Source organism: Cricetulus griseus, assembly GCF_003668045.3.
Source record: "Cricetulus griseus strain 17A/GY chromosome 1 unlocalized genomic scaffold, alternate assembly CriGri-PICRH-1.0 chr1_0, whole genome shotgun sequence".
Classification (NCBI taxonomy): Eukaryota; Metazoa; Chordata; class Mammalia; order Rodentia; family Cricetidae; genus Cricetulus; species Cricetulus griseus.
This window is the reverse complement of record NW_023276806.1, coordinates 179935622-179953377: the sequence shown is the minus strand read 5'-3', so window position 1 is coordinate 179953377 and position 17756 is coordinate 179935622.

Below are 17756 nucleotides of genomic sequence, written 5' to 3'. Positions count from 1 at the left end.
AGTCACTATTGTTGTTACAAAGTCCTTACATGCATTATTTAATAACTCACTGTGGTTTGGAATTGTAGTTCTTTGATCGTTACCCTCTCTAAACACCTATTTGTATGAGTTCACTGATAGTTCCACAATATTTTTATTGTACTAGTTGATTGCTTGACTTTTGTTTTTATATATTTATTTGTGGACTCCTTGAAATTTTTCTATCTATGAGATCATATCATCTATCAACAAGGAAAATTATACCTCTGTTAGGGCCTTTCATATTATATCAGACATAAAAAGTGTGAGTTTCCTTTCCTTGGTCTTGAATTTTGAGATAGTCTTTTTTCATCATTATGCCAGACAGGAGCTGTGGGCTCTTAAGGTATGCTCTTTTGTTGGTGTTGTTGTTGCTAAAGAAATATCCCTCTATTGCTCATTTACTACTATCATGAAATGTGGTCAAATAGGCCAAATACTTTTAGTACATTGATTATGGTGATATTTTTTTTTACTACTTATAAATTCCACATATGAAAACTCTCTCTCTCTCTCTCTCTCTCTCTCTCTCTCTCTCTCTCTCTCTCTCTCTCTCTCTCTCTCTGTGTGTGTGTGTGTGTGTGTGTGGTGATATGAGCAAGATCCCCTTTGGATTTTCTTTTAGGTCTCTTGGGATTCCTGGATCTGGATGCTCACTGGCTACTGTAGCATAATCCTTATGTACTCTGAGACAATGTGTTGCTCTCATTGTTAATAAAAATTGATTGGCCAAGATTTGAGGAGCAGAGAGTATGTGGGGAAGAAGGGCAGAACAAGAGGAGTCTCAAGCAGACACAGATAAAAGCAAGGTGCACATGCCTTATTGAGAAAAGTAACACAGCTAGCCAGCATGTGGTGAAGCATAGATTTAAAAATATGGGTTAATTTAAATGTAAGAGCTAGTAACAAGCCTGAGCTACTGGCCAAGCATCTATAGTTAGTATAAGTCTCATGTGGTTATTTGGGAACTTACAGGTGGGAAAGAAAAAGCCTACAACTGGCTTACCATATATTGGAAATCTCAGCTGCTGTTCCTTCAAGTAAGCATTTCTAACCTCTTTTTCCTGGCCTTTATCTTGATGGGCCTTTGTGCATGCCATAGCTGTCTCCTCACAGTCTTGCATATCCATACATCTCCACAACCATGTTCAGGGAAACCTTTGAGCTTCTTTTTTTCTACTCTTATTGTATAATTTTTTCATTATTATCTTCATTTGAAAAGCTATTTTACATATGTTTTAAATGTTAAGCCTTTTAAAGTTTTCAGAAACTTCACACTTTTTCTCTAGTCTGTGGCTGAAACATCTCTATTAAATTATTGTTTTAGTCATATCTTTCACTCTTCAGTTTCTGCTTAGTTAATTCTTTGTTTGCGGGTCGGGTTTGTTCTTTTGGTTTTGTTTGTAGAAATGTCTTTGTTCAACACTGTTCTCTTACATCCTTTGGGTGTTTTCCTTATGGCTATCTTGAGTTTCTTTCAGATAATTTATGCATCTCTGTTTCCTTTGTTTTTGTTCATTCACTTTGGTTTTTTCAGACAAAGTTTCAATATTACTATGTATCTGAGAATGACCTTGGGAAACTTGCCACTAGCTTATGAATGCCAATTTCAAGGATGCAGCCCAGGTAACCTTTGTTTTCTTGAGTTGGCTTCTGTGGATGGATTTTGATTCTTTGCTTTGGGTTGTATTTTCTTGACTGTATTTCTGTGATTCTGTGTTGACACCTATATATGGGAAGACGTATTTCACAGTCTTCACAAATTTCCGTTGTATAAGGGAGACTCTTTAGCAGTTAACATTGGTGGTATACCATATCACAGTTCTTTGCCCCCTCCCCCACCTATATGAGGAAATAGAATACAGATTCTGATAGCGATAACAAAGACAAAATCCAGTTTCAAAGCTGAATGTTAGAATTCTGTAACCTTTGTCCCTGTCTTTTCTCTTCTAGAGCGCTCATTGTCTTCAGCCCTGTGGGTCTAGCATTCTGCATTGAGTGGGGCTGAAGACATTTTTGGAGAGTGCAGATGCACCCGGCCTTGTCAGTACTACAACATGGAAGACAGAAACCAGATCTTTCAAAAGCACCTGCACATTTTAAACCTCAGATGTACAACTAATACTTTTGCTCCATAGGGAGATTCTGTGAGTTGTATCTTTCAATCCATTGTTCTGTGCAAAGTGAGAGTATGATCTAAGGGGAATGCCTTACACTAGGTCAAACCACCACTATGGTTTGCTTCAGCCCTTAGTGGTTTAAGTTGTACTGGCAATATAATATATTGTTAGATGATATTTTGTTTGTGTTCTGACGAGTAGAGTTTGTCTGGAATATCAGTGGGTGGAGCTAGCCAATACCTAACCGTAGAAGCTGGCCAATGGTGGCTTTCTCATGCCTTTAATCTCAGCACTCAGGAGGTAGAGACAGGAAGTGAGAAGGTGGGGTAGAGACAGGATCTTGGCCTTTTTGGATGCAGGAAGGAGGCAGGTAGCAAGCAACTGGAAGCTGCTCCCAATTCTCAGATCTTCCTGATCTCCTGGCTTTTTTTTATAAGATGAATTACATTAATATTTCAAAATATTAATGTTTTAATATATAAAGTTATAACTGCATATAAAACTATATTTATGGATGAGTTCAGAGAAGAGACATTTTCTGTCAATCATACCTTATTATGCTAGGGGCAATGACTGTGATGAAATATGAAAGGCTTATTCTATGTAGATGAAATTAGCTAAGACTTGGACTTAACAAATGATCTACATAGCCAAGGCATTGACTGGACTCATGGAGTTGATTATCCTCAGGGAACTAAGTTCACAATATGGTCTGTCAATGTTCATTTCACAGGATTGGTTTTATATACATAAACTTATATACATGTTTTCTTTTATTTTCTTGGAGGATATACCCCACCTTAACACTGAGATCATCCTCTGAACTCCCCTTGGTTCCCCAGTTTGTGTAAAACCTGTGAAAAAAATTCATGCACTACACCTAGAACATCACATACAAAATAGAGTTTATGACAAGAACAATGGTACCCTCTCAAAGGATGGCAATAGACAATGGCTGGAGGAAACATTGTGCCAATATATATTTGAGGTAGGCCACACAGGCTGTTATTAAAGTCTCTGGAACAAGTATCCTTCTCAGAGGAAAGTGTTGCTGTGCAGGTGATTGTCAGGCCCATTTAGACTGACTCTTAGCAAAGGGCAGCATGGTTTATCCTTGTGCCTTATTGGAAAGCGTCTTACCAGATAATAGCCCTATGGATTTGAGGAATCCTGGTTCAAGGTTTAGATGGCAATTAATAAACTTCTAGGCTGTTTGGAAGGTTGCAGCTCTTCTTAGAGGTAGAGATGTGACTCTGGCTCCATTCCTGGGATTCATATAGTCATCCAGTCACAGAATGCTTTTAAAAATCTGTCTTCCAATGTCTTCCAATGCTGCTATCATCCGACTAACTGCATAACAAAACTACACCTAGTTTCTAGGCCTTTATCAGTCCCTACCTCAATCATCTTACTTCTTTCCCAAGACCTAATACAGTTAGGGTATTATTTTTGAGACAAATTCTCACTATATAGTGCAGGCAAACTCCCGAACGTACTGACTCTGCCTCCAGACATGAAGATTAGAAACCTATATCATTGAAGTCCCATAAAAAGAGTTTGGTAGTAACCAGACTCCTCAAGAAAATGGGAATGAGTCTACCACAAGATCCAGCAATTCCACTCCTAGGCATATACCCAAAAGAAGCACATTCATACAACAAAGACATCTGTTCAAGGATGTTCATAGCAGCACTATTTGTAATAGCCAGAAACTGGAAGCTGCCTAGATGCCCCTAAACTGAAGAATGGATAGAGAAAATATGGTACATTTACACAATGGAATACTACTCAGCAGAAAAAAAAACAAACAAACAAACAAAAAACAATGGAATCTTGAAATTTGCAGGAAAATGGATGAACTTGAAGAAACCATTCTGAGAGAGGTAATGCAATCACAAAAAGACAAACATGATATGTACTCACTCATATGTGGATTTTAGACAAAGAGTAAGGGATTACCAGCCTATAATCTACACTGCCAGAGAAACTCCTAAACAAGGAGGACCCTAAAAGAGACAAACTTTGTCCCCTGGAGAAGGGAAAAGGGACACCATCCCCTGAGCAAATTGAGAGCATGGGAAGAAGGGGGAGGGAGCTATAAGAATGAGAAGGGAAGAAAAAGAAGGATACAGAGGTCATGAGGGAGCAGAAAGGTTGAGTCAGGTGTAGATTAGAGGAAAGGGTATATGATAGGTAGAATTTTAGTTGGGGGGTGGTAGGGGAGGAAGGGAGGGAAAAGGGAACTGGTATTGTCATGTAATTCAATCTTGTTTGTAATTCAAAAACAAAAAGAAACCCTTATCATACCTCCTCTCTAGTGTCAACATTATGAACTAAGCAAGTGCTTTTCTCTAAATTACCGCACAGTTGCTAATGTCCCAGACCTGTGATTCCCTGACTGTGACACTTAGTGGAGGAATTTCTTCTTCCTTTTCAAGTATGCCATTCCTCTTTTTGTGTTTTCTTTTCTTTTCTTTCTTTTTTTTTTTTTAAATAGGATCACCCCATGTAACTCTCACTTGTGTGGAACTCACCAGGTTGGCCTTGAACACACAAAGATACTCTTATTTCTCTCTACCAAGTGCTGGAAATAAAAGTGTGTGCTGCAATGCCTGGTTAGCTTGTCTCTTAACTCCACCAATCCTTCCTGATTTGCAGCCCTTCTTTACCCACAATTTCTAATTCTTATATACAGTTTAATCTTAGAGGTCCAAATCTACCTGGAACAGACACAGACACTCAATAACTGCTTTTGATAAAAAAAAAAACTAAATAAAAATAAAAACTCTTCACTTGAGTCCAAGAAATACTTAAATGCAAAATGAAAGCCTAGGAACCCATCTTTCCATTTGAATTGTCACTTTAGTCAAGGACATAGAAATAAGGCATTGCCCTCACCCTTTATTCCCAGTTTTCTAGAATTCTGTCTTCTTACTTTTCTATTTCTGAGAAGAGACACCATGAACAAAGAAACTTATAAAAGAAATAGTTTATTGGAGACTGACAGTTTTGGGCGGCAGGGCAGCAGGGAGCACTACAATAGCAATTTTTTTTTTTTTTTTACATTACCCTAATGTAACTTGATGTTTACCCCCAGTGCTTGAGCCAGACAGATTTCCAAGAGACTGAGGTCATTCAGGAGTACCCACAGAGTTCTAGGCATGACTGTACTACAAAGTGACAGTGTCTCTCAATGACACAAAACAAACAAATGGCTTATTAAACTGGACTACAGAAGTGAGAGCGTGTCTCAAAGAAACAAAACAAATAAAATGGTATGTTAGAAGTAGAGAAAAAGGAAATCTGAACAGCAAACATAGGGAGGGGCTTGTTCCCCAAGAAGCTGAACATAAACGGAAAGCAAGTTCAAGCTCGGAGACTTCACTTAGTAGCCACCAGACATGCTGATTGATGATTACCAAGAACTATGACCGTGGAAAATGTCTTTGCAATTGATGTATGTGGACAGTATGTAAAGGCAAATGTACCATACAGAAAAGATGATACTGGCAATATTTTTCCTGTGGGAACGTATTCAAAAAAAATGGACCAAGTATTAGAGACTCCTCAAATCTCAGACATATGTATCATTGAGCATGTCAATAATGCCAACATTTTGTTTGATCAGTTTCATAAAGAAAACACATGTATGGAGAAGGAAAGATAAAGGGAGAGAGAAGTATTGATTTCTTCAGTCAGAATAATGGCTATAAGGAAGAATAAGGGAAAAAGAATATTTTAATTATTTAGTTTGGACTGTCTTTTCTAAAGCCATAGTGTTACATTGAGATGCTAATTATCAAGAGAACAACTCCCTGGGGCAGAGTTGACAGAAAACCACCCAGGTAAAGAATAACCTGTGATGAATCTCTAAGAAGAGTTCAGGCACTTCTGAAAATCGAAGGAAAACCACCTGTGCTTGGGTAGAGAGAAAATTATGTGGGGTAGATACAATGTGACTCTGGTTTAAGCAAGGAAATACTAAAAATCAGGTTCATACTTTGCAATATCTTCTGGTATTATTGGATTGGGTTGGAGGGGCAAGATAAGATGAAGAAATATAAATAGAAGGTTGTCACTATGCTGGCAAGAAATGATGGCTGTATAGACAGATGGGAGTATGCTGATTTAAAATTTTTCTTAAATCAGCGGAGTCATTGAAGGAACCAGCTCCCTGTTTTGGCAGCCATAACTGCCTAACACGTGCTTGCCTAACCCTGCCTTGGTCACTAAGAGATCAGATGCCTGCTTCGTGGCAAGGAACCAATCAGAAGTTAGCTGGTGGTGCTGTTTTATGGCTCTGGGTGTGCTTCATGGACAAGTGCACAGCAATGACATGAAGAGCATAGCAATCACCCTGGGAGGGCCTATGGGCCATAACAACCAGTTGACCAATCAACACAGGGCAAGTCCTCCAAGCCTGGAGGCACACCAACCCTGAGCCTGTGTGTACCCCTAGACACTCCCCTTATGCTGCCCTATAAGATCTCTGTCCTGAGGTTTCTCAGGGTCTTTCCCCAGCCATCTGCCATGGTGGATGGATGAAAGGCCTGAGCTAACATGGGGTTAGCTCGTTAAACAACTGCAATAAAGCCTCTTGCTGTTTGCATCAAGCTTTCGCCTCTGCCTGGTGATTGGGGTTGCCATGGTCCTGGGCTGAAATCCTGGGGGTGTGAGCCTTTGGGGGTCTTTCATCATCATTACTTGGGGATAAACTAGATATACAAGCGGTTCAGATATGGGGGTGCTATCTGCTTTTTGTCTTGGTCAAGTCCCAGCTAGACTAGACAATGGATGGGGGATCAACAGGAAAGAATGGGGTTAGAGAGGGCCACAGAAGAATAGTTAAGACTTTAGACAATAAAGCTGAAGGATAATTGTATTGTCAAACAGATACAAAATCAAGTAAAGTTCAGCCCACATTCACCAGTATATTAAGATGTATCACTTACTTTATAGTTCAGTATTCTTTTAAAAAAAAAAATCAGTGTTCACTTCTTACTTTCCAAAATATCCCTCTTACTTCTTTTGTTTCTCCTCCTCCTATCTTCCTCCTCTTATTCTTCTTGTTTTCCTTATTATTTGTATGTGAATTTGCCAGGGGAGAGCAGTTCTGGAGCAGGAAACAATCCTTATTGGGACAATATTACTGAAATAAATTTGAATTTCATTTACATAGATTAAATAATAATGGCTTTAGATTGTGGAATCCCTGATATTTGTTTTAGTTTTCATGAGAGCAACTGTAGTATTATGTTATCTTTATCTCCTGAAACCACAACATTAGTTACAACCAATGGAGCTATCGGCCACTTTAGAACAGCTTATAGATATTTCAGAAGTCTTCCCAGAGGCATTTTGGGGAAAAGAGCTGAGTCAATGACTTTCTTCAAAGCTAGGCAGGTTTTATTTGTTTGTTTGATCGATTCTTAGTACAGACTATGTGACTACCTAGCATGCAGCAAAGAATTGTAAAACTTCACATTTTAAGCTAGCGTACCAATATCAATAACAAATATTACCACATTTTCTTTTTTGTTGTTCTTCCTCTTTTGACACAGTCAAACTATGCAACTCATATTGAAATTCAGCATGATTTTCCTCCCACAGACACCAGAGTTTAGCAAATTCTTTTTTATATAAATTTTTAAATTTATTCTGTTTTTCTGTATCATGTATCTTGAGCCAATTCATTCCCCACCTTTTCAAATCCGCCCTCCAACCCTGCAACCCTCCAAAAAAAATCAAAAGGAAGAAAGTAAGAAAAATAAAAAAGGGAAGGAATTAAAAATCCTGTCATTGAAGCTTCAGTTGAACCCAACAAGTCACACCATAAAGTGCTTGTCCAACAAGTCACACCATACAGCTCTTGTCCAACAAGTCACACCCTAGCCCTTGTCCATACATCTCTGCTTTCAAGTGCTCATTTCAGGGAATGATTGGTCTGATAAAGGGCCGTGATCTTCACTACATTGTCTTATTAATTTTTTACCCAAATTAAAAACAATCTTATTTTATATACCAATCCTAGTTCCCTCTCCCTCCTGTCTTCCCACTCCCCATCCCGCCCCTCATTCACTTCTCAGAGAGGATGAGGCCTCCAACAGGGGATCATCAAAGTTTGTGGCATCATTTGAGGCAGGATGAGGCTCTTCCTCTGTGTCTAGGCTGAGAGTGTAATCCTCCATACAGAATGGGCTCCAAAAGCGAGTTCATGCACTAGGGATAAATACTGGATACTCTGGTTGCTCTTCAGAGCTTATAAATCTTTCACATTTTACTTCACTACCTTTTCTTTGTTTTTGTTTTTTTTTTTTTTTGTTGTTGTTTGTTTGCAAAAGCATTTTGTTTTTTCTTTCTTTTTTTAGTAGAAAGAAATTATTTTACATGTCAATCGCAGGTCCCTCTCCCTCTCCTCCTCCCCTGCACCCCCAACTAACGCCCTACCTTTCCCATACCCTTTCTGCTGCCCAGGGAGGGTGAGGCCTTCCATAGGGGGTCTTGAAAGTCCGTCATATTCTTTGGAATAGGGCCTAGGCCAACCCCCTTGTGTCTATGCTCAGGGAGTATTCCTCTATGTGGAATGGGCTGCCAAAGTCCATTCCTGTGCTAGGGATAAGTACTGATCCACTACAAGAGGCTCCAGAGATTTCCAAGATCTCCTCACTGACACCCACATTCAGGGGCTCAGGATCAGTACCATGGTGGTTTCCCAGATATCAGTCTGGGGATCAAGAGCTCTCCCTTGTTCAGGTCAGCTGTTTCTTTGGGTTTCACCAGCCTGGTATGGACCCCTTTGCTCATCTGTCCTCCTTCTCTGCATCTGGATTCCAGTTCAGTTCAAGGTTTAGCTGTGGGTGACTGCTCCTATTTCCATCAGCTGCTGAATGAAGGTTATATGATGGCATAGAATTAGTCATCAATCTCATTATCAGGGCAGGGCATTTAAGGTAACCTCTCCTCTGTTGCTTAGATTGTTAGTTGGTGTCATCTTTGTAGCTTTCCAGACATTTCCCTAGTGCCTGATTTCTCTTTGAAATTATAATATCTCCCTCTATTATATTATCTATTATCTTGCTCTCTTCTGTTCTTCTCCCAACTCAACCTCCCTGTCCCATCATGTCTTCCTCACCCCTCCTCTTCTCCCTTTCTCATTCTCCTAATTTCCTCTCCTCATCTCCCTATGCTCCCAATTTGCTCATGAGATCTTGTCCCTTTCCCCTTCTCCAGGGGACCATGTATGTCTCTGTTAGGGTCCTCCTTGTTTACCAGCCTCACCACCTTTTCAATGCTGGGCCCACACTAGGACTCTTCCTGGATATCTGCTGCTGCCCTTGTGTTGTGGAGATCTTGCGGCTTTGGCTGTACCTGGCATCATTCTCAGTTTGGCTTTAACACTTAACTTTATCTTGTTCAACTTTTGGCCAGTTAGCTTGTTTATTAAACTAATCATAGCCACATATATTCACACATTGTACAGAAGATTATTCCACAGAAAGTTTCAGGGTACATGGCCTGCTCTCCAGGATGTTACAGCTGGTTGGGATCAGGGACAGTTCTCCCACTCTTATGACCATAGGGCCTGCTCTCCCACAGGACCCAGGCACAGGGAGAGGGATGGGCATCTCTCCTCAGCCCATGCCACTATGTGGTGGGGCTAGGTCTTCCAAACTCCTATTCTCAGGGTTGGCTTATATGTGCTCTCATCAATAGGGTCATCTCTGTGGTGCTCCCCAGAAAAAGTGCAAATAATTATTGAATTATGTATGCTAATGTATTTTAACTAGTCACAGTAAGAAAGTATAAATTTCCATTTGTAAGGCTATCTAAATGATTTTATTTGTAATCTGACTTGAAGGTTACTGACTACATGGAGCAAATTAATGAAAATCTCAGGATATAAAGAAGTTGACCTTTTTGTCTTTCTCTGAAAAAAATCACTCTAGAAATTCACTTCAGAATCCATGCAAATTTCTTTTCTGGGCAAGTGAATAATGCTTTAGTTATGTAAATATTTAAACTTTATTTTTCCTTAATTTTCAGAATCCATGGAGTTCTAAACTGGCCATAGTTTCTTTTCTTTTCCAAGTTTTTTCTCCCCCCCACCCTAAACTAGTGAACTTCAGGTCTAGTTTCTGCTTAGTAATATCTCAAACACAAAATTTCATGCTATCGTATAACTACAGCATTAACTGACCCATATGAATGTTCATTTAAAAAGTGTTGAATCACTTTGTACAAAACAGCTTAAGATTTTGTGGCTAGTAAGCAAAGCAATACATTTTCAAGAACAGAAATAACTTGCCACCTTCTCTTGCTAGCAACGTCTGTTGTTCACTATTTCTTGTCTTAAAATAATCCTTGGAATTATTTATGTGGCATGAATTTTCCACAATTCTTCTCAAAAGACTCACAGTTCATTTTTTTCTCTCCTAAAAACCTGGAAAGTTTGTGATTTTTTTAACTTTTTCTTTATTTTCTTAGTTGTTAAATCTATTGTTCAGTCACCCAAGGAAGACCTAGAGACCACCAAGAGCCAACATATTTTTCTGCCTTGGTATTCCTTTTAATCTTTACCTTGTAGTTCATATCAAAGCTATAATTGTTTGCCAGCCTGCAAAATCTAATGGCTCCCTCTGGTCGAAAGCTGTCAACGGCAATCTATCCAGCAGTGAAGGCATCGCCCGAAATAGAAAAGCATTTCATATGACTATATTCCTTGGTGAGCTACAAACAAGGCAAGATTAACATTTTCAAATGCAAACCATTGCTAGCCTCACAGAATAAGATGGAGGCACTAACATGTCATTAATGGAGTGTAGCGTATCATTACTGGAGAATATAGCTTCCTGGCTCATTACTGTCCTGAAGTCAGATGTTCGCAAAGCACATTCACCATCCATGGGCTTTTTCTTTCTTGTTCCTTCCCTTGATTTAGCAATGTGGCAATAAGTCTCTTTCTCAGATGTTAGATCATGATTTATTAGGTGTCTGAAAGTAAACCCCTACTTCACAATCTAAAAGGAAAACAGGCTTCAAATGATCAGTCCAGATTTTCTGCTAAGCATAAAAACTGTTAAATTCATTAGAGAATCCAACAAAGAAAAACACTACAATATATTTTTGTTTAAATTTCTCTATAAACTGTTAAGTGCTGCTTAAGAAACTCTGGGGTGGGTGATTTGTTTAACAGTTGTTTTATCACAACGGTACTGTACAATCTTAATAACACAGCCCAGCATAACCACTCTTAGCATCAAACCAATGATTTAGCCTCATGCTGGGATTCCCATCCCAGCTAATTAGAATTCTTGTCTTCTAAAAACATTTGCACTTTTGACATTCCAATGGTTTTTCCACTTGTGGCTGGGCCATTTTCAGTATTCCTAAGTCAGAATGTACTGCATGCTGTGAGTTTTCCGTGACTGGTGATTCATTCTGTCTTCTCAACTGAATGCCAGAATTCTTTTAGTCATTCACCAGAATTAAACCAAGGAAAGATTTCCTATTGCCTCAGTTTAAAAACATCCCAATTTAAGCTAACTAAAACTATGATATTCAGTGGGTAATTTGTATGCAAACTAGAATCCCCTATCTTTCAACCAGCTATATAGTTCTTCCTATATGTATAAGCCATACTGAATTATGTATAGTGCATAATATGTGTGCAAAATTGTAATTTTTCTGAAGGAATGATTATGAAGACAAGGGCTAGAATGAATGTATTTAGAACTGTGTTAGGATGAAAACATGAGAAGTTCACTTTGGTCACACATTAGTGCACAGTGTCCAATGGGGAAAAGGAGGATTTTATTACCCTGTGCCTAAAAAAAGAGACATAATAACACAACTCTAAAATTCCTTCAAAAATCATGCTTAAGCTGTTTTGCATGTACTAATTTCTTTCTAATGAGAACTCCCACATATTGTAGGTAGCAGATTTATCCCCTTATAAAAATTGCAATCATCTAATTAAATGCTATAATACCCATTAGTAAAAGTCCCCAAAAGAAAAATGTATATGCAACTCTATTTCACAGAGAATTACAAGCAACTGAAGACAAGTCTTACTGAAATCTGCCAATGTTTAATCACACTAATGCATCCCACAGCTGAATGAGTAATGGGAGAAGCCCTCAGTCTAAACTCAAGCACATACGAATAGCTTTGGTTAAGTAAAAGCATGACAACATATTTGGTATTCACTGTATTTTCCTGACATATAGCTCTAAGTTTCAGTGTGTGTGTGTGTGTGTGTGTGTGTGTGTGTGTGTGTGTGCTTTGTTTTGATCATTACAGCATTTTCAGATCTTTGGAAGATGCTTGGTGCTTTGCAGATGCCACAGATACCACATTTTTCATTAATATCTACACTATATGAACTGTCAAGTAAATGCTCTTACTGTTTCTGATTAAATAGGACCATTAAGTGTACACATGGGCACTTCAACAAACTAAACAAGTTATTTCCATTAATTTTTGGGGGGAAAAATAAAATAAGTAATGAATCCAACCTTGCCAATTAAAACAAAATTTCAGAATTTTTGGACTTCATCTAAATCTCAAGTCAAATGCTAGTGTATAAAATATGGTATGTTCCTAAATGCTTACTACGGTATTTTCTTTGTATCACTATTTCTAATTTACTGACTTGCACCCACCTAGTATATGAACACAACAATGCCCACTGAATTTATCGAATGACAAAATACTTTATTTGGAAATGGATATATGCAGTTTGACTACCAATGTTTGTCTGATCACGCTTTAGGTCATATCAGTTAGTAGCAATAACTTTTCTCAGAGGAGGCCACTGTTTAAGTTGACACCTGCCTTAGTTCCTTTCTGTGTTGCTATGATAAAATACTCTTACAAAAGCTACATGAGGGAGAAAGTATATGTTTTCATGCACAAAGTACAGTGCATCATGGCTGGAAAATCAAGGTGGCAGTAATATGAAGCAGCCAGTCACATGACAGTTACAATCAAGAATAGAAAACAATGAACACACACATACCTGTGTTCAATTTATTTTCATTATATTATACAATTCAGGATCCTAGTGTAGAGAATAGAATCACCCATAATAGGCAGGTCTTCCCATCTCAATTAAGAAGAAAAATCTTCCCAAATGTACCCAGATGCCTATCTCCCAGATGATTCTAGAAGCCTTCAGGTAGGTAAATAAAATTGACCTCTACACCACTCAGCATAGTAATACTAGATGATTTGCTTAATTCTCTCACTGGTATATGATCGGCAGTGTGATTCACTAATTATAGTACTTAGCTATACACAAATATCATAGCATAATGTAGTATCTTTGATGGCACTAATTAGCATTAATGCTTTGTATATAATGACAGCAATGCCTACAGAATTCATACTGAAGTTTATTACACGTATCTCATGTGGTCTGCTTATCACTATGGAAATAAGCCTATTTTTAAGAACCAGGTTTCAATGAAGAATTTTTTCATGAAGAAAATTGTATTGTGTCCAAACAACAATCATCTAGGAAATAGCTAATTTCAGGTTATTTATTTTAGAGCTTCATAGGAAATTTGGCACAGGGGCTTCCAGATCGAACAGAAAAATGGGGCAATCTTGAAACTGTGGCTGCCAAGATACTTTCCTGACAATTTTAATCATCATTTGTTGTATTACCATTTCCTTCATTTTGAGAGGCCCTGATACATGCCTTTGTTATAAAAACTATGGCTGTGAAACTCTTGACTGTACATTTTCTAGAAGGAGAAGCAAACATAGATGAAGGCTGCAGGAAACTCTCCATACATCACTTATAAACACTGCTAAAACGTACACTACCAATATTGGTTTCCTTTTCTCCCCACTTCCCTGATATCATTGTGTTCAGTTGTTCTTACACACCATGAGCTCTCACTCTATAGTAGATTTGATCCTGCTGAAAAGGCTACAGTATGCCTAGCAAACCATCAACCACACTGCCCATTGACAAGCCATCTCATGTTAAACAATGGGAAGAAAACTAAGATGCATGACAGGTCTCTGTGTGAAAAAAACATCTGTAGGATTTCCAAATTTTATGAGTGTGTATGTTTCTGTCTGTGATTTTATGGCAAGTGTTTTTCAGCATTTGATTGTGAAAAATAGAAGGACCTTTGTTGTCAGGTAATAAACTGAAAAAGTAATATTTAAGACAATCTACTGATGCCTGTATTTCTATGGCTCTGTAATATATTAAGAAATCAAGTTTTGTGACACTTCCAGCATTGTTCAATTGTTATTTATTTAGTTTATTTAGGATGTTTTATGTTTGCATATAGATATTAGATTTTTTTCCACTTCCAGTGAATAATGCTATTTGAATATATAGAAATCAGTGGACTATGTAGATCACCTTATTTAACCATTTGGACATTATATACCCTGGTGATAAAAACATAATTTAAATTTGTGTTTAATTTCTTTTTGGCATATATCTCAGAAAAAGTTTAGATAAACTGATGGATAAGTTTATGCTATAATTCTTTTAATTCTCATTCATTTGTTTGTTGTAAGTATGAAAGTTATTCCTAATTTCTGACTTTCATGTAGATGGAAAATAAATAAAAATCAGATAATCCTAGATGATTATAAATACAAGTTATAATAAATTGCATATAAGCAAAATAGAGAGCAAAATGTGTGTTATGACCAAAGTTTGCTTGAAACTTATCAAAATGTGTACTATATTTGTGATGGTTTATCTGCATTGTAAACTTGACTGAAATTGTAATCGGCTGGGAGACCCACCTCTGGGCATGTCTGAATTAGTGTGTCCAAAGAGTTTTAACTGATAACAGGAGATCCACTCCAAATGCTTATATTTTATATCACCCTTTAGGGTGGAGTTCTGGAGTGAAAATAAAAGAAAAATTAAAAAAAAGAATGACCTGAACATCAGAATTTATCTCATCAACTTCCAGACTCTTGATACAGTATGATGAGCTGTTTTATAATTCCACCATCACAGACTTTCACCAAAGACAGGCTACATTTCCTTAATCATGAACCACAGGAAACCATTTTTTTCTTAAGTTTTATTAGTCATAGTAACGAAGTAATTAAAGAAATAGTAATATTGTGTTTTACTAGAATAACTCTAGACACTTTTTAAATTTGGAGTTCATAATAACATAAAATTTATATCACATTTTTGTTGAATATATTTCTGTTGTTCAATTTCCAATGCTTGCAAAGAATAAGGGAACAAGGAAAATGGAAAAGTATTTGAATAATAAATGTTCCATAAATATATCCATAAACTAGATGTTGATTTGGAATGATATTATTCACAGAGATAGGTCCTTGCATAAATAGCAATTTAAGTAAAATTTAAAAAGTAAAAATGGCAAAACCACAACCTTTTAAGTTATTCTTTAATTAAATACTTATAATTATAGGTAACTTATTGTGATTTTATTTGTCTACATATTATTCTTATAAAATATAACTATTTCACTTTTAGTTTTTATTATTGAAGTATCTCAAGAGAAAAATATATAACAGGTAATCAGCATTTCTGAGAATAACATCATTAATGGAAGGTCAACTAAATGTTCCAGAACTTATATAAATGCTATTATATAAGAATGCATTTGGTGCCCAAATCTGTACCCTAGTAACTGAGGAATCCCCTCTGTCATCATGTCCCTGGGCTGTGATGAAGAGCATGTGGCCACCCTGCTACTGGCTGTGCCTTGCCTTCTAGTGGTCCTGACGCTTAGGACTGTGAGTGAATTTGAAGGGATAACAACAGAAAATAGTATTAGAACAGTAAGGAACAATAATCTCTCACAGGACAGTCTGAAGTTAGACAGGACTGTCAAAACAGGATAAAATTGATATTTTTCAAAGTATGAAGGCTGTCAGTGAACTCTACTCATAGTATGAAGGCTCTCAGTGAGCTCCATCAGGAAAGTAACTGAAATTAGTGAAGAACTTGTAGAGAAGTCAGAAGCCATCGGCAAATCTTGTTTTGAAGAAGTGTGGTGATCACTAGGACACTGAGCATTCTTTGAAACTATATGAGCTAGCAAATAAAGAGAAATATGAGCAAAGTCTATAGAGACATAAGCATGACACCATTAAATAAACTAGAGTGAGATATTGTGATCCAACATGGGTGTGTTAAGTTAGTAGTGGCTAGAGGACTACAACTAACTTCTGGCAAGATTGATGGAAAAGAAATTATTCTTAACACTGCAATCAGAAGTAAATTCACTTGACTTCCCAATGGCTGGAGACAACGTAACACACATCTTTCAAGACATCACCTTAAGGTGATGGAGATATGTCTCAGAGATTAAGAGCACTGACTGCTCTTCCAAAGGTCCTGAGTTCAATTCCCAGCAACCACATGGTGGCTCACAACCATCTGTTATGAGATCTTGTACCCTCTTCTAATGTGCAGATATATGTGGAAGCAGAATATTGTACATATAATAAATAAATAAAATCTTTTACCTTAGGCTGGGTATTTAAACCAGGCACCAAGTTATGATCTTCATACTTTGTAAAATCATGGTAAAATAATAGATTAGGAAATTACATTTCAGAATAACAAATATAACTACATAACATTGTAAGCTACTCTACTCATCATTAGATTGGGGTCAGCAGATTTAATGCTCTTCCCATTGACAATGACTGGGAGAAAGTTGTGTGTCATACACTGTCAGATGAAGGAAAACACTGTCTTACCTTTGCAATAAGCTGAAATGGTTGGTGCTGTATTATATAGGGAATCAACAGCAAAGTAAGAAACATAAATTTTACTTCCTTGTTATGAAATGAATATGAAATTTTTAAAGTTATGAGGTATATTATTTCATCAGTGATTATTATAATAAAAAGTACCACTTGAACTGGAAGACATTTCTATATTTAGTTTCTACCTTACTGTATAAAATGAACCATGAGTTATTACATGATCTAAATAATTAAAACTCAAACAAAGGACATCATTTTAGACAACTGTCCTAGTTTTTGATGTGGTGTCAAAGTTAAATTATAAATTAATTAAAGATTAACATCTTAAAGCATAAATTCCAGAAACTGCTCAAATCACCAATGAAATTTTTCATAAGATAAAACACCAATTAATCAGAAAATGCTTTAATAAATGAGATTGTAGAGTGCAATAGCCATAGTGAGCAAAAGCCAATTGAGAATCAATCTTCAGAGTTTACCTAGATAAATTATATAGGGTCCGGATTAAAAATTCAGTGGTTAAGAGCACTGAGAGCTTCTCCAGAGGACTTAAGTTTGGTTCCAATACCCACACTGGAGGCTCAGGACCATCTGTGACCCCAGTTCCAGCAGACGTGCATATTCTTGTGACTTCTCGTGCATAGACATGCATGCAACAAAATGCTCATAAACACAGTATAATTTTAAAAACAAAAACTTAACAAATACTAGATGAAAATATACATGGATTTTGCCTATACTTTCTACTTTTAGGGTATTAGTATTTACTGAAGTTGTGCCTTGATTTAATTTTTTTAATTATGGGAAATACTGATACTTGTGGCTATGTAAAGGATTAAACATTGCAAAGCATAAGGGTAAATGGCAATCTAGAGTAATATA